This window comes from Callospermophilus lateralis, chromosome 2 (genome assembly GCF_048772815.1).
Source record: "Callospermophilus lateralis isolate mCalLat2 chromosome 2, mCalLat2.hap1, whole genome shotgun sequence".
Taxonomy (NCBI): domain Eukaryota; kingdom Metazoa; phylum Chordata; class Mammalia; order Rodentia; family Sciuridae; genus Callospermophilus; species Callospermophilus lateralis.
The window spans coordinates 157628236-157644499 of record NC_135306.1 but is presented as its reverse complement, the minus strand read 5'-3'; the positions used below and the strand labels follow the sequence as shown (position 1 = coordinate 157644499).

The window sequence follows — 16264 nt, the reverse complement described above, 5'->3', positions numbered from 1 at the left end:
ATTCTAGTCCCATTGCCATCAGGGACCTTTGACTTGAACGTGTCCTGCCCTGTGTCTTTTTCCCACCCACTGCCCCTTCCACCCACAGCATCCTGTGACTGTGGTTGTCCTCTCCAGTTCCCCATCCACATGTAATCGTTCCCTCATTTAAATTGTCTAAAGCCCTTGTTATTACTTGCTATTTGTTTTCCAATTGTGTTCTGTACTGGCTTCACTTTGCTTTTGAGAATATTCTTTAGAGTCTAATTTTCCTAATATATTCCATTTATTTCTTTAAAATTATTGATTTAACGTGAGTAATGAGCTGGGGATTGTTGGAGGCATTGTGTAGATACTAAAATGCAAACCAAATCTTTGCCTCAGGGATTATACTGTTGTAGGGATGATATTTGTATAAATGTATATGTAATGTCAATTGATAAAAATGAAAAATACACAGCAATATGTAAGGGGTAGAGTAGAGAGTTGGGGGAATAATGGGTTCTATTTTATGTAGCTTACTCATGAGGGTCAAGGTTATTTTAGGTAGTGTGCTTAGGTTTCTGTTGAGATTGTGTCTGCACCAAATTCCTTATATTTCAGAGTCTAGAAAATGGTAGATCCATCAGAGCTTGTTGAATAATTAATGAATCCATGGTGCTTGATGAGGAGACTGGGAAAGGAAAGAGAAGAAAGAGTGGGAGAGAGTGGAAACTTTGAAATTGCAGCTCCAGAATGACCAAAAAGTGGGCTTGTCCTTACATCATCATGGTCACAAGGATGAGTCTTGGATCTCTGGGGCTAAAAATTTTATATCCCAATAAATTCCAACAGAATTAGCCAGACATTAATAAGAAGTTAATAAGCCCCAAACCAATTCACATAGTCTAGAGGTGTTACCTGAGACAGGTGCATTTAAAATACAACCCTCTCTGAGTATCCTGTGGAACGTTGTCACCCTTCAATGTCACACAAAGTTCTAGTATTCTTGAATATAAAGAATATTTAAGTAAATTTACATAAAATTCACTATTCCTGAATTATTATCAAAAGTTGGCATTAGCTTTTTCCATTTATCTGCTTTATTTTCTGTAGTCTTCATTGTTATATTTACAAATATTGAGGAAATGAGAGACGTGTGGTAATATGAGATTAGAACCAGTGTTAGAAAATACGTATATTTCTTTAGGGTATGTTTACTTTAAAACTGCATAGTGTACAACTAACAATAGAATCTTGATAGAATTTTGCATTTTTAAGATCAAATATCTAAGAATTTTTTATTTTTACTTTTATGTTTGATAAGATTTACTAATATTATTAATCTTTGTATTTTCCCATTCATCAAATGTTTCAATGTAAGTTTTGGAAGATGGGTTCCTCTTTTCATCCTATGCCAGAATTTCCATGGTGAATGCAGATTGCTTCTCTCAGTTATTGGACCATGACTTTATTCTTTGATTATGTCTGCAGAAACAATATAGGGCTCCAGTACTGCAATGAAAAGACAAAATCAAAGCTCTGTGGTTGAATTCATCCTCTTGGGCTTCTCCAAGACAAGATCTTTGGGGTTTTCCTGGTTATTTATCTGGTGACCCTGATGGGAAATGCCACCATCATAGGCGCCATCTTGCTGGAACAGACTCTTCATATCCCCATGTACCTGTTCCTGCAGAATTGATCTGTAGTCGAAGTGAGTTTCAGTGCAACCATCATGCCTGAAATGTTGGTGGTCCTGTCCTTTGAGAGAACTACAATTTCTTATGTGGGCTGTTTGCACAGATGTATTTCATTCTTCTTTTTGGTGGAACCGAGTGTTTTCTCCTCGGGGCAGTGGCTTATGACTGATTTGCTGCCATCTGCTATCCTCTGACCTTCTGACCTACCCCATTATTATGAATAAGAGGGTGTTTTTGAAATTAGTCATGTTCTCATGGGTCTCTGGGATCATGGTGGCTACTCTGCAGACCACATGAGTATTTACTTTTCCCTTTTGTGGTCCCAATGAAATCAATCATCTGTTCTGTGAGACTCCCCCAGTGCTGGAACTTGTATGTGCAGATACCTCCTTGTTTGAAATCTATGCCTTCACAGGCACCATTTTGATTATATTGCTTCCTTTCTTGTTGATACTCTTGTCTTACCTTCGAATTCTCTTTGCCATCCTGAAGATGCCATCAACAACTGGGAGGCAGAAGGCCTTTTCCACCTGTGCCTCTCATATCACGTCAGTCACCCTCCTCTATGGCACAGCCAGTGTGACTTATTTACAACCCAAATCTAGCTACTCACCAGCTACCAAGAAACTGATATCATTGGCTTATCCCCTTATCTACAGCCTGGGAAACAATGAGATGAAAAGGGCTTTGGTGAAATTATGTCAGAGAGCGGTGGTTTTACACACAGTCATACTTGTTCAGAAGCTGTATGATATTTGCTCATTACTAAAGAGAACTACGTTTGAATTTTGTAAATGTTGATAACCTTACATTTTTTTTGTAATAGTTCACATTGTTGAACTCCTTGAGTTTAAAAAATGTATCAGGAGATTCTTCTCTTTTACTACTGTGGTGTTGTTATTTGTTTTTCATAGATAAAGTTTCCATAGCACTTGATACAACAGTCTGTCTTGTCCTTCTCTATTATAGGCATTTAAGTTATTATCAGAGTATTGTGATTAAGATGATACTTCAATAAATATCTAATTCTATAGGTTTCTATGTATTGATGCTTTTATTTTGATGTGATCAATTCCGCAATGTCATTCTGATAGAACGAATGGTACACATACACGTGTATATGTGTGTGTGTGTGTGTGTGTGTGTGTGTGTGTGTGTTGGTTGAGATCCATCCCAAGGCCTTGCATATGCTAAGCATGGACTCAATCATTGTGCTCTACACCCTGCCCTTGTTTATATATTTTAATTGCTATTTTAGAGTTACTTCCCTGAATGTCGGTAGCCAGTTCAGACTGACCTGAAGGCTCACTGCGATTCACTAACAGTTATAGCCTTAAGAGTCCAACAAATAGTGTATGTGATTTATATTTCTTTAAAGATTTTTTTTAAAGAGTTGGTAAGAAAATGAAGTATGTATTCAGGCTCAAATGGGTTCTACTTCATTATCTCTACCACACAGGAATAATCTAAAACTGTATATATATATTTGATGAATCTTTATTTTATTTATATGTGGTGCTGAGAATCATACCTAGTGCCGCATGTCTGCCAGGCAAGTGCTCTACCACTGAGTTAAAACCCTAGCCCCTCTCTTGGTATTTTTTACATATATCTTTTACATAGACTTGTGCAATGATGCATACATTTTCTGGATTCTCATGTGGCAATATTAAGTATTATTTTTACTCATAACCACTATTTTAGATTCTCTTTTGAATTTTTCTTTGTAGGTCAAAGTGTCCTCAAAGTGTTTATAAACAAGACATGATTTTTAAATTTTTTTATTGTGGGAACACAATATTATTAGTGAATTATGTCTAATTTCTGTGTTACTTGCATCACATTACTTATAGTGTGAATTTTTTAGAGGGAATAATTTAACTGGTGCAAAATCTGGAACATTTCATACTTTGTCCTATTCACTGTCCTATTTACTATTCCTGGAGAATAGTCAAGTACCAGATAAACAGTTACCTCATCATTCTCCTGGAGTAACACTGACATAGTGTTACTTAACTCCTGTGCCAGGGATGGCAATAAAATGTAAAAGACTATTCTCATTTGAAGTCATCATTCAGTGTGGGAAACCCATTTTTAAGTTTGTCAGTAGTTCTGCCAAAAGTAAAAAATAGAGGCTTAAAATGAATCAAATTTTCACTAAAAGAAATTTCATCAGAAGATTGACACCAGTTTGAACCCTATTTGAACATTGTCTCATATTCTTTTCATCAGAGCATTTGATTGGCATCAGCCAATTTTGTGTCCTAAAGTTTCCTGCGTATATAGACAGACTGATCAAATCCTCCCTTTGAGGGAATAAAATATTCAAATGTCAAAATCTAAGCACAATGCAAAACTTAAAATACATAACTTTATTCTTTTTCCATTTTTTCACTCATATACTGAGTTAATATGTTTACATTATGAGTGAATCAATCCTTTGAGGAAAATACAGTTAACTGGAAGATCTCTTGACTTTCAGTCACTGAAGTCAACCATTAGGTATTTCTCTGTCCCTGGTAAGAAATAGCAGTTGAACTCCCATGTTTTGATCACATACATGAGGATTCCAGAGACATACTGAATCTCCATTTAGTCATAATTTTGACAACAAACAGCTGGTCCAAAATGATCCATTTGTTTTGTTTATTTATTTATTTTATTTATTTTTTTAAATTAATTTTTATTGTAGGTTGTTCAAAACATTACATAGTTCTTGATATATCATATTTCACACTTTGATTCAAGTGGGATATGAGCTCCCATTTTTACCCCATATACAGATTGCAGAATCACTTCAGTTGCACAACCATTGATTTACATATTGCCATTCTGGAGTCTGTTGTATTCTGTGCCTTTCCTATCCTCTACTATCCCCCCTCCTCCCTCCCCTCCCCTCTTCTCTCTCTAGAAATGAATTATTTATTTATTTTAAAATTAATCTCAACAATCTTGGGAAGTACAATAACGTTTCTATCATTTGTTTTGGGTGCATGTTAATAATACCAAATGGTGCTTTTATTGTGGCATATTAGTACATGTATATAACATGATTTGATCAATTTAATTCTCCAGTACCTCCCCTTACCCTCCACTCCTCCCTTCCTCTGAACCCCTTTCTCTTACCTTATTTAGCTCCCTTCTAGTTTCATGAGGTCCTTCCCTGTTTCTTTTTCCTCTCTTGCTTCCACATATGAGAGAAAGCATATAGCACTTTTCTTTTTGAGTCTGGATTATTTTTCTTAACCTAATCCTTTTCAATTCCATCCATTTTCTTTCAAATAACATAATCTCTTCCTTTCTGATGGTTGAATGAAACTCCATTATGTACATATACCCCATTTTCTTTATCCATTATCTGTTGACAGACACCTAGACTGATTCTACAATTTGGCTATTGTGAATTGTGCTGGTATAAACATGGGAAGGCATGTATCTAAAATATGCTGTCTGTAATTCTTTTGAATAGATACAAAGGCGTGGATATAATGGTAGTTCCCTGTTTAGTTTTTTGAAGAACTTTCATCCTGATTTCTATAGTGCCTGTACTAATTTATTTTTCTACCAACAGTGGATTTTCCCTCACACCTTTGCAAAAATTTATTGTTATTTTATTTAAGATGGAATTTCAACGTCGTTTTGGTTTTCATTCCCCTTATGTGTAAAGATGTTGAACATTTTTCATACAATTTCCATTTATACTTCTCTGGAGGAGGGTCAGTTAAGTTCATTTGCCCATTTACTGAATCAGTTACTTGTTTGTATGGTGTTGAGTCTTTTGAGTTCTTTATATATTCTGGAAATTAATCCTCTGTCAGGAGAGTTGGCAAAGATTTTTTCCTCCCATTCTGAAGGTTTCTCTTCCTGCTGTTGTTTCCTTCGCTGTGTAACTTTTTTGTTTGGTGTCATTCCTTTTCTTGCGTATTGGCATTACTTCCTGAGCTCTAGGAGTCCTCTGGGGAAGTTGTTGCCTGCACCTATAGGTTAGAGTCTGTCCTATGTCCTCCTCTAGCAGTTGCATGACTTCTAGTCTTATTCCTAGGTCTTTGATCCAATTTGAATTGATTTGTGTAGAGTGAGAAAGAGGGATCCAGATTGAACCTTTTACATGTGGATATCCAGTTTTTCAAGCACCATTTATTAAAAAGGCTTATTGTTTCTTCAACATAGGTTTTGGGCAATTGTGTCAAGAATTAGAAGAGATTAAAAACAATCATCTGTGTGAATGGACACTAAACACCCATTACTAAACAAAATATTGAAACAGAGAGTCCTTTGAAGCTGGTTGGGCTTATCTCTGTCTTTTATTTTTGGTAACATTGAGATAAGGACTCTTTTTAAGTTTCTACTCTTAATACCAGTAATTCTGGCAACATTAACTTAAATCTCATGCCTTTTAGTGAGACCAATTCTGGAAATCCTGCTGTGTGGGTTTTGAAGTCGGCCTAAAATTTTCAAACACAATCAACACAAATAAGAAATAAGTGGATTTTGAAAACATAAATCTATAACGACTCTCTGTTTAAATACTTTGATAGGTGTTTAGTGTCCACTCACACATTGATTAATCTCTTCTAATGAAAAGTCAGCTTTTAGTTTGAGTCATCTCATTCTGACCTGAAGTTGTCAGTTAATATCTTCTTCTCCATCTGGAACGTTTGTCCCTTGATGTTTCAGCTGGATAATTCTTGCTGTTTCTTCAGATTTCCTTAAAATGTCATCTGCTGAAGATGGCCTTCCTTGATTTCCTCTCAACCACCCATTTAATGTTTTCTCTGAACTCCTGGACCTTACTCCATACCCTTTTATTTTAATTTTATTTTATGAAACATAATGCACTTTCCTTTTCCCTAAATGTACCTTGTAATGGTTGCTAGGACAATAAACAGAGGTATTTTCCATGTGATAGAAGGAAGGGAAAGTGTAGGCACTATTAGCTGAGCAGGATAAAGTCCAGGAATAAGCCTGAAATTTACTATTAATATATAGTTAGTATTCTTGGCACAAAATCTGCTTTTTTTTTTTTAAATCTTCATTCTGATTGCAGGCCATTTTCCTTATGTCTAGAGTTTTACCTGTCCCCACTCTTGCTTAACCGTGGGAAGTGGAAGAGACAGTAGAAGAAGGAAACAGCACATAAGTTTTGATGTGGGATCTGCAGTCCCACATTTATAGCTGCCTTTTTGTAGATCAAAACACCACCCTTTGCCTTTATAGGACACTTATATCTTGAGTCTTTCTCAAGCATTTAAATGTGATCTGTGTAATGCTGGAAGGCCTCATTTGATAAGTAGACAGTGAAGTCACTGATAACAGTGACTAAAAAAAATCTGTCTACCACTGTGCCCCACCTGCCTAACACAGTGCCTGAGACAGAGTTTGTGCTTATCAATGCTTTCTTTCTTAATAAGAAAAGGGCAACTGATTTTTGGTTTCTAATGTGTTTCTCACGAGACAGTAAATTGAAGAGTTCTTGGTAAATGGTGACCATGTAGTTTGGGCTAAAGGATAACTTTCTTCTCTGTTGCTATGGCTGTTGCTATTATCCAGCTGAAACATCAAGGGACAAACATTCCAGATGGAGAAGAAGGTATGAATTGACAATATCAGGTCAGATTGCGGTGACTCAAACTAAAAGCTGACTTTTCATTAGAAGAGATTAGTGAATGTGTGAGTGGACACTAAACACCCATCAAAGTATTTAAACAGAGAGTTCTTATGGGCAGCATGCCAGCAAGGGGAGTAGCTGCTGAGAGAGGCTGGTTAAAATCAATAACTGAGTCTCTAGCTACATGGTTGAATGTTAACCTGGGATGCCAGGACCTTCACACTCTATATAAACTCAGTAGGTCTTAACCCTAGGCCTTGTGGCTGCCAGATTTTCTGTCTTTTCTTTCAGGACCAAGACAGTAAATTCTCCTTTATCTTGTAGCATTACCAACCTCCTCATCCACACCCTCATATTCAGTTCCATGACTTTTCCCCTGTCCTTATTGGTACAGGGTGACCAGATCATGCAGGTCTTTACGGGCGTAGTTCCTTTGTTGTTTAGTCCCCTTCAGTGTTTCTCTAACTGTGCAATGCTGTGATGGACCCCCTTTTTATAGGCTTGGCATAAAGGAGATAAGATGAGTGAGGTACCCTTCTAGTTCTCTCCAAACCCGATGGCACACCTATGCTATTGTCTTATTGCTCTCAATTGTAAGAGGTTGGTTACTGTTGCAGTGTCAGAATGGTCAGAGAAGTCTTAGAAAACAAAATCTTTGTAGGCATCCAACCAACATCCTCATACCATGTATCAAGGCCTTAGATTTTTTTCCAGCTCTAGCTCTATCTTTGATTAAATAGCCAAATTTCTCTGAATTTCAGGTACTGACTAGAGAACTCTGCAATTGATATCATGTCCCCTTCACTATTCTAGCCACTTTACACTGAGCCAAGAATCCCTGATCCTCATATATACCCTGTGAGATTAATAATAATGCTTTTCTTTTACATAGAAAGTAATAGAAGCAGAGAAATTCAGTGATGTGCTCCAGGTCCTATAAACCATCCAGAACTTTTGACTCCAAATCAGGAAGTTCTATGCCTGAAGTCAACAATATGTAATGACACTTTTTCTCAAAAATGTCAGTGACTCTGTATTTCTTCTGGAAAATATGCAAGTTCAGGGCTCAGGGATATCCAGACTTAAATCTCAGAGGCTTCAATCCTCTTGCCTTTACTTAATTCCCACCATTGCCCAAACTGTGCATTCTGTCCAGTGGAATTCTCCACCTGCCACCTGCTTTTGCTCACACCTCTGTGGACTCCTCCCTTCTTTCCCTGTTTACAACATTCATTCACCCTCTGATTTCACAAAACTCCTACTGGGAGACGTTGCATTAGAGTCGAGTCTCATGTGTAGGAGGCCTTCAATCCCTGTGGACGCATGGAGGGCTGGCGCTCCATGTGTGTTCTCTTGAGCTTTCTTCCCTGAGAGACCAGGTTCAAGTCTCTGTAGCTCTCATACAAAATATGAGAAGGTTTGTGGGAAGCATTCCAAGTTCTCTCCAAAGGGATTTTCTGGGACACATGAATCTATGTCATAGGAAGTCAAAAATCAGTGCACTGAATCAATAAATTGCATATATGAACAGGGGTCTTTTGATCAGCGGTGAGAGTGCTGTTAAAGTAGCAGGCAAATGACAGTCAGAGTCAATGGGTAAGACAGTGCAGTATCTTTTTGTGTGCCTGTTAGTGGTTATTTTCATTGAGAGTTCTCAGTGAGGGCTGGTGATGCTGTTGAAGACATACTTCAGTGCTTAGGGCTCAGTAGGCAAAGCTGAAATGTTTGAAGCAGACTTATTGGTTTGATTATTCAGTTTCTTTTTTGTTTTTTTTTTTAACAGAAAAGTGCAGATCATAATTGCAATCATGAAGACTTTGCATAAACTAATGAGCAAATAAAAAGCGGGAGTAGCATTTGTGATCATTTGTGACCACAGAATAGGTTTTTTGTTGTTGTTCTTTATTATTTAAGTATATGTCTTGTTTGTAATTGACACATAGTAATTTCATATATTCATGATATATTCTGTGCCATTCCAATGCATACACATGATATTTAATGATCAGATAAACTCAATTGGCATTTCTATAACCTCAGATGTTTCTCATTTCTTTGTGTGGGCACATTTAAAATCCTACTACATTTTTGAATTGTGCAATTAGCTGTTGTGAACCATAGTTATCTTACTCTATTTTTATACATATTTTAATCAAAAGATACTTTTAATTGGTATTACAAAGGTTTCCAATTTTTAAAACAATGCTCTAAATTTTGGAAATGTTAAAATCTATCCACTTCAAATATTTGGAACTAAGTCTGCATTTTGCTTATTATTATTATTACTGCCATTAAAAATGAGTTTTGATTATCTGGTCCTGCAGGGTATATTTTACAGTTTTTTAAAGGGTTTTTGTTATTGAAAAAACATGTAAATTTTCGTGATTTGCACAGGCATTTGATTTGAATATGTGACTAAGGTCCAACTCAGGAAAAAGCAATTTGCCTTTTACTGTTGCTAATGCCCTACAGATCTGCACTTAGGATATCATTCATCTTCATCTCGCTGGGATCCTCTGTCCTGCTGGCTCTTTCAGCTACTTCCTGAATTTCATCTGGTTTTCAGAACATCACAGAAGATACAGTAGGCTCTATTCTAGTTGTATTGTCATCAAGGACCTTTGCCATGAGCAAGTGTGTCCTGCTCTGTGCCTCCCTCCTCCCACCTACTGCCCCTTCCACTCATGGCATCCTGTGACTGTGGTTGTCATCTCCATTTTCCCATCCACATGTAATCTTTCCCTCATTTAAATTGTCTAAATCCCCCATTATTACTTGCCAGTTGGTTTTCAATTGTGCTGTGTACTGGTTTCACTTTGCTTTAACACTATTCTTTAGAGTCTAATTTTCCTAATATATTCCATTTATTTGTTTAAAATTATTGTTTTAAAATGTGTAATAAACTGGAGATTGTTGTGGTCATTGTTTAGATATCAAAGAAGCAAACAAAATCTTTGCCCCTGGGATTATACTGCTGTGGGAATGATTTGAATAAAAGTATACGTAATGTGACTTGGTAAAAATGGAAAAATACAGAGCATTGTATCAGGGGTAAAGATAGAGAGTTTTGGGACACTATTTTTTGTAGTTTACTGGTGAGGGTCACAGTTATTTTAGCTAGTGTGTTTAGGTTTCTGCTTATGATGCAGAGTATAGAAAATGGTAGGTCCATCAGAGCTTGTTGAATAATTAATGAGCCCATGAATCACTTGATGAGGAGATTGGTGTGAGAGAAGAGAGAGAGTGGGAGAGAGTGGAAACTTTGAAATTTCAACTCCAGATTGACCAAAAAGTGGGTTTGTCTTCAAATCATCATGGTCAGAAAGAATGATCTTGAATCTCTGGGGCTAAAAATTTCATATCCCAGTAAATCCCAAATAGAATTGGCCAGAAATCAATAAGCCTGAAGCCGATTCACATGGTCTAGTGTTGTTTTCTGAGAGAGGTGCATTTGAATACAACCTTCCCTGAGAATTCTTGTGGAATGTTGTCATTCTTAAATGTCACACAAAGTTTATTGGTTTTGAATCTAATGAATATTTACATAAATTTACATAAATTTCACTATTACCGAATTATTATAAAAATTTGGATTAGCTTTTTTCCATTTATCTACTTTTTTATACTATATTTCCTATCTTTCCATTTTTATATATACATAAGTTGAATAAAATGAAAAATACCTGTGGTAATAATATGGGATTAGAACCAGAGTTAGAAAATATCTATATTTACTTTAGGGTATGTTTAGTTTAAAACTACATAGTGTATATGTTGCACTGGAACTTGATAGCACTTTGCACTTTGAAGACCAAATTTCTAAATAAGATTCTTCAGGTTTCCTTTTATATTAGAAATAGTCACTAATGTTAGTATTTTGCCTTTCCCTAAATGTTTCAACCTCAGTTTTTTGGAAGATGTTTTCCTCGTTTCATCCTCTGCTAGAATTTCTATACAGAATTCAGGCTGCTATTCTCAGCCTTTGGAGTGTCACTTTATTCTTTGATTATGTCTGCAGAAACAAAATAGGGCTTCTGTACTGCAATCAAAAGACAAAATCAAAGCTCTGTTGTTGAATTCATCCTCTTGGGCTTCTCTGACTTTCCTGAACTCCAAGACGAGATCTTTGGGGTTTTCTTGGTTATTTATCTGGTGACCCTGATGGGAAATGCCATCATCACAGCCGCCATCTTGCTGGACGAGACTCTCCACATCCCCATGTACCAGTTCCTGCAGAACTTATCTGTGGTAGAAGTGAGTTTCAGTGCAACCATCATGCCTGAAATGCTGGTGGTCCTGACTATTGAGAAAACTACAATTTCTTTTGTGGGATGTTTTGCACAGATGTATTTCATCCTTCTTTTTGGTGCGAATGAATGTTTTCTCCTAGGGGCAATGGCTTATGACTGATTTGCTGCCATCTGCCATCCTCTGACCTACCCCATGATTATGAACAAGAGGGTGTTTTTTTTTAAATTAATTTTTATTGTTGGTTGTTCAAAACATTACATAGTTCTTGATATATCATATTTCACACTTTGATTCAAGTGGGATATGAACTCCCATTTTTACCCCGTATACAGATTGCAGAATCACATCAGTTGCACAACCATTGATTTACATATTGCCATTCTGGTGTCTGTTGTATTCTGCTGCCTTTCCTATCCTCTACTATCCCCCCTCCCCCCTCCCCTCCCCTCTTCTCTCTCTACCCGCTCTACTGTAATTCATTTCTCCCCCTTATATTTTTCCCCCTTTCCCCTCACTTCCTCTTGTATGTAATTTTGTATACCCCTGAGGGTCTCCTTCCATTTCCATGCAATTTCCCTTCTCTCTCCCTTTCCCTTTCACCTCTCATCCCTGTTTAATGTTAATTTTCTTCTCATGCTCTTCGTCCCTACTCTGTTCTTATTTACTCTCCTTATATCAAAGAAGACATTTGGCATTTGTTTTTAAGGGATTGGCTAGCTTCACTTAGCATCATCTGCTCTAATGCCATCCATTTCCCTCCAAATTCTATGATTTTGTCATTTTTTAATGCAGAGTAATACTCCATTGTGTATAAATGCCACATTTTTTTTTATCCATTCATCTACTGAAGGGCATCTAGGTTGGTTCCACAGTCTTGCTATTGTGAATTGTGCTGCTATGAACATGGATGTAGCAGTGTCCCTAAAGTGTGCTCTTTTTAGGTCTTTAGGGAATAGACCGAGTAGGGGAATAGCTGGATCAAATGGTGGTTCCATTCCGAGCTTTCCAAGAAATCTCCATACTGCTTTCCAAATTGGCCGCACCAATTTGCAGTCCCACCAGCAATGTACAAGAGTACCCTTTTCCCCACATCCTCGCCAGCACTTGTTGTTGTTTGACTTCCTAATGGCTGCCAATCTTACTGGAGTGAGATGGTATCTTAGGGTGGTTTTGATTTGCATTTCTCTGTCTGCTAGAGATGGTGAGCATTTTTTCATATACTTGTTGATTGATTGTATGTCCTCCTCTGAGAAATTTCTGTTCAGGTCCTTGGCCCATTTGTTGATTGGGTTATTTGTTATCTTATTGTCTAATTTTTTTAGTTCTTTGTATATTCTGGATATTAGGGCTCTGTCTGAAGTGTGAGGAGTAAAGATTTGTTCCCAGGACGTAGGCTCCCTATTTACCTCTATTATTGTTTCTTTTGCTGAGAAAAAATTTTTTAGTTTGAGTAAGTCCCATTTGTTGATTCTAGTTATTAACACTTGTGCTATGGGTGTCCTATTGAAGAATTTGGAGCCCGACTCCACAGTATGTAGATCATAGCCAACTTTTTCTTCTATCAGACGCCATGTCTCTGATTTGATATCAAGTTCCTTGATCCACTTTGAGTTGAGGGTGTTTTTGAAATTAGTCATGTTCTCATGGGTCTCAGGGATAATGGTGGATATTCTGCAGACCTCATGGGTATTCAGTTTTCCCTTTTGTGGCCCTAATGTAATTAATCATATATCTTGTGAAACCCCAGCAGTGCTGGAACTGGTATGTGCAAATCTGAGAGAATTTCCTTGTTTGAAATCTATGCCTTCAAAGGCACCATTTTGATTATATTGCTTCCTTTCTTGTTGATACTCTTGTCTTATCTTAGAATTCTCTTTGCCATCCTGAAGATGCCATCAACTGGGAGGCAAAAGTCCTTTTCCACCTGTGCCTCTCATGTCACATCAGTCATCCTCTTCTATGGCACAGCCAGTATGACTTATTTACAGCCCAAATCCAGCTACTCACCAGTAACCAAGAAACTGATGTCTTTGGCTTACACATTGCTCACACCCCTGCTGAATCCCCTTATCTACAGCCTGCGAAACCATGAGATGAAAAGGGCTTTGGTGAAATTATGGCAGAGAGCGGTGGTTTTACACACAGTTTGACTTGTTGAGAAGCTATATATTTGCTTATTACTCAACAGAACTCTGTTTGAATTTGATAAATGATGAAAACAGATGCCATTTTTTGATATTAATGAGTTCACATTGTTGTATTCCTTGAGTTTGAAATGCATCAGGAGATTCTTCTCTTTTAATACTGTAGTGTTGTCATCTGTTTTGAAGAGATACTAAGTTTCCTTAGCACATGAAACAACAGTCTAGTCATGCATTTCCCTGTTATGGGCATCCAGGTTATTATCAGACTATTGTAACTAAGATTATGCTTCAATAAATATCTAGTTCAATCGGTTTCTATGTATTGATGCTTGTATTTTGATATGGCCATTTCCTCAAAGGTCATTCTGGTAGAATGAATGATATTTACACATAAACATGTGTGTGTGTGTGTGTGTCTGTGTGTGTGTGTGTGTGTGTGTGCTGGTTGAGATCCAACTGGAAGCCTTGCATATGCTAAGCATGTGCACAACCACTGTTCTCTACACCCTTCCCTTGTTTATATATTCTAATTGTTATTGTAGAGTTACTTCTTTAAATGCTTTTAACTAATTCTGACTGACCTGAAGGCTCACTGAAATTCACTAACAGCTATAACCTCAAGAGACCAACAGATAGTGGGTGTGATTTTTTTTTTTTCTGGAGAGAAAAATCTTTTCAAGGAGTCAGTAAGAAAATGAATTATTGTTTACAGGATGAAATGAGTTCTACTTCATGGACTCATACTGGGATCATCCAAAACTGTATTTCTCTTGGTATTTATATATTTATGCAACAATGCATATATTTTCTGGATTCTCATGTGGTAATATTAAGTATTGTTTTCACTTGTGGCCACTACTTTAGAGACTTTTTTCATATCTTCCTTTTTAGGACAAAATGCCCTCAAATTGTTTATAAAGAGTTTTGTTTTGCTTTTTAGTTGTGACAGACCTTTATTTTATTTATTTATATGCAGTGCTAAGAACCGAACCCAGTGCCTCACACATGTCAGGCTACTGCTGGGTCATAGCTCTAGCTCCAGCAGGTGGTTTTTTATTATGTATTTTGGGAAAATAATATGATTCATGAGTTATGCCTATTTTCTAGAGTCCTTGCATTTCCTGACTTACAGTGTGAACTTTTCAGAGAGAATAATTTCACAGGTGCAAAATCTGGAACATTTCATACTTTGTCCTAATGTTCTGTATATATAGAGATAGATATACAGATATATATCTAGATATAAAAAACAGGCATTGAACCCAGGGGCACTTAATCACTGAGCACCAGCCTCAGCACCATCCCTGCTTTATATTTTATTTATAGATAGGCATTGCTGAGTTGCTCGGAGGCTTGCTAATTTGCTGAGGCTGGCTTTGAAGTTGTCTTCCTCTGGTCTCAGCCTCCCAAGCCAGTAGGATTACAGGCATGTGTCATTGCACCTTGCTAGTACTTTTTATTTTGTTTGTAGTTTATTGTGTATCATAGCTGTGAAGGAAAAGAAAACATAACTTGAGCATAACAATCATATCAAATGGGGAAAGTAGTGAGGATATATTCCAATTAAGTTTCAACATATTGATTTAGTATTGAATATTCAATGTTATTCAAATTATCATGACTACTAAAGTATAATTTGAATAAAATTGGTAGTGTGATATTAATTAAGATTAGGCGTACAGATTCTGCTACATGTAGGGTTTCATAAATTTGCACTTGTTATTTGGGGATAAGCCATTCATACTTCTACTCATGAAATATCTACACTGTTCTTTTGGTTTATGATAGTTAACCTAGACTAAATTATTATTTTCCCCTCATTCCATTTATTGATTCAGCAAATGTTTATTGAGTAGCAGTGGTAGGATAAATACTGTTTCAAGTACTGAGGATACAACGGAGCTCATTTCTCTACAGAATTGGTTCACCTGAGGTCTGATCCAACATTCCAAGACAGCTGGTGTGAAAAGTCAGAATGAAGTAGAGAAAAAGGGAGTAAATAAGAAAATGTCTTTTGAGGGATATTAAAAAGTATAGAGGCAAAGCCGTAATGAAAGAACAGAATATATAAGAGAGGGAAAAACAAGGAGAGGGTAACAGGGAGAGAAAGAAGGAGAGAGAGCTCTGTCAGGGATTTTGTCTATCATTCTGTTTCATTATGCACTTTTCCTATTTCCTTAGAACAGACTGTGTCTAAGTTGCAGCTCACGCAGGGAGCAGCAGTACCTGGCAAGACCCCCACCCTGTGTGCATGGAGCCCAGGCATGAGTCCTGGAGGTAGGGATGGGAGAGACAGCCCTGGTACTCATCTGTCCATTTTAAGATGAGGCTTAGGGAGAGAGAAAAGGACACAGGAAGGTCCCTTCACCTGTCCTCACCCCAGCCCCTAGGGAGACCCATTCTCCACTCAGCCTGAGCAACTTTCTAGGACTCGGCTGGAGGAGTGATGGACAGAAAAAGAAACAGAAAGAAAACAGAAAACAGAAAGAGCCAAACAAGCAGAGAATATGTGGAGGATGTGTTATTTGCTTGAGTAACACAGAAGTACATTCTCTTCAACCCTATTTCTCTCTTGATCTTTTTCTTCCACTTTCTATGTCATA

General features: G+C 37.1%; 2 pseudogenes; both read left to right on the top strand.

Annotated features, from left to right (window-relative positions):
• Nucleotides 1-1478: 1478 nt before the first annotated feature.
• Nucleotides 1479-2459, top strand: LOC143641127 (olfactory receptor 10A3-like; annotated as a pseudogene).
• A 4777-nt stretch (nt 2460-7236) lies between these two features.
• LOC143389384 (olfactory receptor 10A3-like) lies at nt 7237-13667 on the top strand (annotated as a pseudogene).
• Nucleotides 13668-16264: the final 2597 nt, after the last annotated feature.